Here is a 6866-nt window from a genome sequence, read left to right as displayed (position 1 = left end):
TTTCGTGTGTGTGTGTGTGTGTGTGTGTGTGTGTGTGTGTGTGTGTGTGTGTGTGTTAGCAGCATCTTCCTCACATCAGTCACAGCAAGTGCACTTGTCAGATGCTTCTTCACAGGCATGGCCCAGGGCACCAGATGCACCTCTGCAGAGAGAGCCCTGGGCATATTTGTAGTAGCTAGCAGGGCAGCAGGAGACACAGGTCTTCCTGAAAGAGATAAACTTTCAATCTTTGCAGGTGGAGAAGCCTGAGTAGGTGCAGGAGCTGCTGTGGGGAGAAGAAAGATAACAGTGAGCCAAAGACACAAGCAGGAAAAAGAGCATGAGCTACAGACTCAGGCAGGAGATCATGGAGGTTCTATGAAGCCAGCACACTTTGCTGTGCACGTCTGGGCTTTGCTCCTTCTGTCCCAGGTGTAACACACAGAAGCATGCCGTTGGACCTCTCCATCCTATGGCTTGGATGAACAGTCAGCCTCGGGTGTTCTTCCCACAGGGAAAGCAAGTGAGATTCTCCAGCTATGGTGGGAACAGTGAGGTGGTGATAGACAGAACAACCTAGAGCCTGTTTTCTCCTTCCTTGAAATGAGAACCTTGAGAAAATGAATGGGGGGTGTGAATGTTTGGCAAAACTGCTTTTCCTGGGCAAGGATGGGGGAATATTCCTTAAATATTGTTGTATAATTGTCTTGAGAATTTCTGTAAGGTAACTGTTACTGGTTTGGAAATTTAGATGGAAGTGCCATCCTTTTTATTTTTCTAGATGTTACCTGTTGAAGTTTCTCAGAATTCAATTGAAATTCCCATTTGTTCCTGAAGAGGTTTGTGGATGCTTTGTTCACTGAGACCTCAATGAAGTGTCTACTCATTTTGTATAGAACTATAACCAAGTACAAATGGATGGGAAATGTGACTGTAGCATATTTCCTATTTAAGTGATATTAAATATTAAATAAAACTCTTATGCTTCAACTACACTAAATATGGCATTAAGAATGTTCTTGGAGTTTTACGTTCTCGGATCTTGCATTCTGTTTCTTTCTTTGACACATGATGTGGTTCTAGAACATTTCCTAGTGTTTCAAAATATACATTTCTTGACTTTTCTCATTTGGTAGATAGGAAAGTTATAGCACCAAAGAGTTACGTTTTAGAGTACTCAACACTGCCCTTCAGATGGCCTGCCTGAGGCTCCTGTGTCCTGTTTACACTGCAGCTTTGAATCCTATGAGGAAAGGATTATTTATTTACCATGAGCACAAACCATTGGCCATTATCTGTCCCTCTGTCATTTACCCTCACAGTACCATGGTGTTCTCGGACCATCACTGAGTCTTCAGGGTACTTCCATGGCGTCTTTGCCTTCAAAGCTCACATTCAGTGTCACAACCATGGGATGCCTGTTCCAAAAGAGACTCCTTCACTCTGCCCATGCGTCTTCTTCCTTAGCCAGGAGCTGCTTCAGGTTGTGGTGCCTCAGCATTCGATCCCTATTGACTTCGTGCTAGTTACTACATAGTTTTGAGTTATTTTGCTTTACAGTGTGTGTTCTTAAGGAAAAACTATAATATTCACAATAAACAAATAATGTAATGAGCTTTTGTGTGCCCATCATCCAAATCCACCAACTACCAGAATCTTTCCTTTGCTGATTCTTCCATCTTTCCCATTACCCCCTACTTTCAACTGTGCTACCTCTGAAAGAGTTAAAATTTCAAGTTAGCTCCCACTAACCCTTCTTTGAGGACAAGTATGCTTCAAGGCTAAGAACAAAATAACTTGTTTAAAGAGATGGCCCAAACCCAGACCGGCTAGACTCGATAAGGTCTGGGTTGGCCTTGCAGTCCTGAGAGAAACAGTATGAAGGTCAGTGTGCCCCAAAACAGAGTGGTCTAGAGTTGAATCCTATCCAAAATCAGACAGAGAGTGCCAATTTGAATAAACCAATAAAATTATTATGTGCTTGTTGCTAACTGCTTATGTAATTTTCTCTATAAATATGTCCCCCTAATTGAGTTCAGGATCGATGCCTCTGTCTCCTGCGTAAGATATGTATCGGCCCGGAGATCTGTCATTAAACTACCTCATGCTTTTGCAGCAAGAAGGTCTCTCACGTTTCGTTGGGTAACCCTGTGTCCTGAGACTCAAGTTTGGGAACCCGAAAGGCGGTCCTACACCTCATGTTTTTTACATTTGTTGTAAAACTGGCACAAAATGAAACGTAGAATTCCAAATAGATGAGTTTGTGAGACATGAACCTCCTTCAAGGCTTCCCACGTTCTCACTGACTGGAAGACTTTCTTTATGTCCATGTACAGTTTCGCTCAGCTGATTTCCCTACCCAGGCCACTCCAGGTCTTTTTCTTTTTCTCACCATAGTTTGTCTTGAATGTGTGGGTTCAGGTTCATAACAACACAAAATACGCTGCCCCAGTATGTGAGTCCATCATTTCCTGTGGGTTGACGTTAAGGTGGTACATGATTGCACAGTGGGGAGGTAGGCGGGGAAAAGGCTAGGAAAACGGAAGAGGAGGAGAGGAGAGGTTTCCGGGAAGAACAAAGATGGAGGCAGATGCGTATGTTTCTCTCGGCACATCTCTTCATAAATAAGGTTGTTATGAATGTTTTATAAGGGATGGAATTGTACAGATCATTTGACTTATCTAGGTTAGCAAATTATATTATACCTATTGAATCTGAGTGGTTTGGTGTGTTCTTCGATGTGATTACTTAATTGGGTTCCAAGAGTGTAGTGGCGGAGCGCATGAAGCCCGCCACAAAGTTGGAATGCAAGGCTTGGCAACAACACACCAAGGGGAAATGAGTAAAAACCACACGCCAGGGCAGTTGTTTCTACCCGGGACAGAAGCAGCAAGGATGGTAGAGTGAACCGTGACTGAGTTCGTAGAGGCAGTGTAAGACCACAAAGTTAGAGATCCCAGCAGTGCCAGATGGCCCAAGCTGATTCTTGACCATGTCTGGTAGACAAATAAAATGATATAATAAATGATGGGAGTTCCCAAAGGAGAAGAAAATTGGGCAGGAATGCTACTTTAAACCAACATTAGCTGAAAACTTCTCAAATTCTGTGAGAAATGTGGATATTCAGGTCCGTGAGTCTTCAAAACACGGGATAAAGGGCTAAGCATCTTTTTTTCAGAACATCACAAAAATGTTGTCCCAGTATGTGGCATCATCATGTCTCTGTTCTGCTTTTTCTCAGTACATTTTTTTTTTTTTTTGAGATCCATTCATGGCCTTATAATATCTATTTACACTCCCCATCCTGTCTCTTCCAACAGTTTGAGACTCACATCTTCCCAGCCCATCCCTAGGGTCAGGCACATATCTGGGATCTTTCCAAGACCTGCGAATCTGAAGATACTATCATCTTTCTCCAACCAAGACTCATGAAGGGATGGTGATATTGAAGCACTTGCTTGCCACATTTTCTGCTGCGTGGCATGATCGCACTGGAGTATGGAGCCATCAGGAATTATGGAATGAAAACTGGAGAATTAATGGTCCTTTAAGACATCATTGGAATTCCTGGTTGAGTCTTCTGGGCTTCACTTTCTTCTTAAATCACCCAATTATGTGAATCAATAAAGTGGTTATTTGTTTCAACAAAATTGAATTATAGCTTTTCAAGCAAGGCAAAGAATTATGTACGATCCCTAATAATGTACCATCCTAAGTCTTCATATCATTATTTACAGCTCCAGAGGCATTCAAACTATTCAAAGAGATGGAAGCAATAAATATTTCAGAATATACGATCTAAAGGAATTCTGATTCATACGTTATGTAATAGTGTTAAAAATCATTAATTTTATAATGGCAGACCTTAACACTCAGACGCCACTATCATTTCTGAGTGTACTCTTCATCGTTTTATTTCTATATATTGTCATCAAATACTGAATGAAAACAATGAACATTTGAAAAAAGTGAACTTACTCTTTTTTTCCCTGTAGAACATTTGTTAACAGAATCTGTCACGTAAAACGAATGGAGAATTGTTTATGTTAACGATGTTACATATTCATGCCTATGTCTATGCCTAAATCTGTTTATTTGTGTACATATGCTTTTCTGTGTCGCTATGCTTATGTGCTTGTGTGCCTATGTATACTTCTCTGTATCTATGTGTATAATATATGAGTATGAAGTGGTAATAAGACTGTACAAATATGGTTGTACAATATGTGTTTGGCTACACATGTGGCTGTGTGATTTCTATCAGTGTGTCTATGTATGTGTGTCTGTGTTTATCCTTCTATACCATGATTTAATTTGTAGTTATGTGACTGCCTGTGTATAATTCAAGAGTGAGCATGACTTCATATAGGTATCTCTGTATACTCCACTGCTGCGGTCTAGCTCTGCTCCGAGCCAGTCTTCCAAGGACGCATATGCTGGAGACTTGGTCCCTAGTACAGTGATGTTTACAAGTGGTAGAACCTGTGCATTGTGAGGAATCGTGGGAGGTAGTCATGTCAGTGGGAACTCGATGGATGCTGGTTTCTCGGAGTGAGTTAGCATTTCAGAGAGCCGGCTGTGAAGGGAGAAAGACCATCCCATACACTTGCTGCCTTTACATTTCTTCTGCTGCTCTTCAGCCATATTGTTTCATAGTCTGCATTTAAAAATTACTCCAGATTTGTTCTTTCTTTCTGTAAATTATAGTGTGAAAAATGGACATTTTTCACAGTCTAGGAGGCAACAGACACATTCTATTTCTGGGATATATTAAGGAAGATCTGGGACAATGTATTATATGTACTAAGCATACAAACCTTTTGCAAAATATTTTTATGATGTGGTTTTGGAGGGTTGCGTAGTAGAGGTAAGTCACCTGATCACTAGTGCCAAAGGAGCTGCAGGGACTTTGGACTCAACCTAGTCTGGTACTCATAGCCTTAGGAAACCATGATTTTTCACCATGTTTCTTTCCTCTGTGTGGCTTTTATCCCAAGGTCTTTTATTGTTTGGAATGGCTGCTGGGGGTCCAGCTACAACACTACTTTTGCTAGTGATGATAGGCTATTTAAGAGGATACAAATAAAAACTTAAATATACCAAAGACTAGAAACAACTACCCACTCAGGTCGACATGATACATTAATTTATGTTCAGCAAAGAGACCTTTTATGCGCTCACCCCCAGCCATAGTCCACCAGGCAACAGGCACATGAGATTTCTAGCATATATTAAGGAAGAGCTGGGATAATGCATTATGTGTATTAAGCATCCAAAATATGCAGTCATGGTGTAGAACAGTGGCTCTCAACCGTCCTAATGCGGAGACCCTTTGATAGTGTTTCTCATGTTGTAGTGATCCAACCACAAAATTATTTTTCTTTGCTACTTCACATATCTACTTTTGTTGTTGTTATGAATTATAATGTAAATATATGATATACAACAGCAAAGCAGGTTGAGAACTGCTCTTGTAGAGGAAAATAAATCCAAAACAAGACCTTCAGCAGGGCGCAGAACTAATCCTGAGGCGTCAGCCTCACCAAGGTAGAGTTCTCAACTGGATGACCAAGAGAAATCATGCGGTGTTTACTCTCAGATCATGTGGATACTAATCTTAACGTAACAAATACATCAGTTCTGTTTAAGGAAGACTGTTATTATTGAGAAGGTTTGTCCTTCACAACCTTGGAATAGTCTTAGTAAAAAAAAAGCCCACCGGTGTTGGACTCTCAGTATCTAGCGAAAAGTCAGTATCAACCAATCTGTCAAGTTCTCAAAGGCAGGGACCCGTATATCTTTTAGATTTCATGTCATCTCCACCTCAAAGGCTCAACCAGAGGATACAGTTAAAGAATCCTTGAAAAGCAGGGGGTCTAAAGGGTTCAAGCCCACACCAACCCTGGAGCTCACCCTGGAGGGATTTAACAGGAAATATCCATCACACAGAGCAGGACCGGCTAGGGTAGCGGGCGCTCAGAGCAGATTGCTTAGATTGAGCAGTCTCTGTTGCCTTGGCGTCTTTAAAACCCAGGCAGTGCTCGAAGGAGTTTAAAATGCAAACCCAGGACTGGCACGGCAGAGGGAAGGGGAAGGGCTCACAAGCACTGACCATTCCCGGTGTCCGTTTCAAAGGACCAATCAGGATGCGCCTTACAAGGGTTGCAGGAGGGGCTGGACTGAAGCGGGCGGGGTCACAGCTTGTTTGGACAGCTGGGTGCGGCGCGACTGTGCCTGGTGGCCTGCTGGCCTGCTAGCTAGAATGTGATTTCATATTGGACAAGTAAGTGACCCTCCCAGGGGCTCTTGCAGGCACGCAGGCGCTCAGCCGGCTCCTCCAAAAAGCTTCCATAGCCTGCTAGATGTTTCCCTCCTTCACCTGTGGGTCTCATTCTAGCCAGGGTGTTGTTGGCCTGTTTCCTGTGTATTCTGGGTGAGGTGTCTTGCCCAAGGGAGAGGCCCTTACTGCAACCCAACGACTGTCCTACAGATGTCTGAGGCCTAAGGCCCTATCTCTCCGAGTAGTGTATAGTTAATTAAATAAAGTGTTTATCTTTCTCCCAGAAAGAGAATTTTGCAACCCCGGCTCCCCCCCCCCCCCCTCCGCGCCTCCCGCCCAATTTGGGAACAATTCTATAAACATTTTTAGTCTTTGAATTCACGTTTGGCAGTATAAAGGCGTTTCAAGGCTGGGGCTGTTTAAGGCTTTAGAAGCCGAGCAGCTGGAGATATTTGATGCATACTTCAGCTTAAATGGGGTGGTGCCATCTGTCCTGTTACTCGGCTATAGACTAGGAAGGATATAGGGGGATTTTCCCATTTTTACGAACTTCCCGTCCATTTCAGGATGGAGACACGCACTGTGGGGGAACTCCTCTGTCACCGGA

General features: G+C 42.7%; 1 protein-coding gene across 2 annotated transcripts in view; it reads left to right on the top strand.

The window, feature by feature from the left end:
- Positions 1-6166: 6166 nt before the first annotated feature.
- Positions 6167-6866, top strand: part of FGGY (FGGY carbohydrate kinase domain containing) — a 358793-nt gene continuing 358093 nt past the window's right edge. Inside the window, exon 1 of one of the 2 annotated variants that reach the window (XM_080921783.1) lies at positions 6167-6262. The gene's annotated coding sequence lies outside the window, so the exon portion shown is untranslated. The remainder of the gene's footprint in view (positions 6263-6866) is intronic. The other variant, XM_080921785.1, reaches the window with a different exon arrangement.

Source organism: Micromys minutus (assembly GCF_963924665.1).
Source record: "Micromys minutus genome assembly, chromosome: 9".
Classification (NCBI taxonomy): domain Eukaryota; kingdom Metazoa; phylum Chordata; class Mammalia; order Rodentia; family Muridae; genus Micromys; species Micromys minutus.
This window is presented reverse-complemented; position numbering and strand designations above follow the sequence as displayed.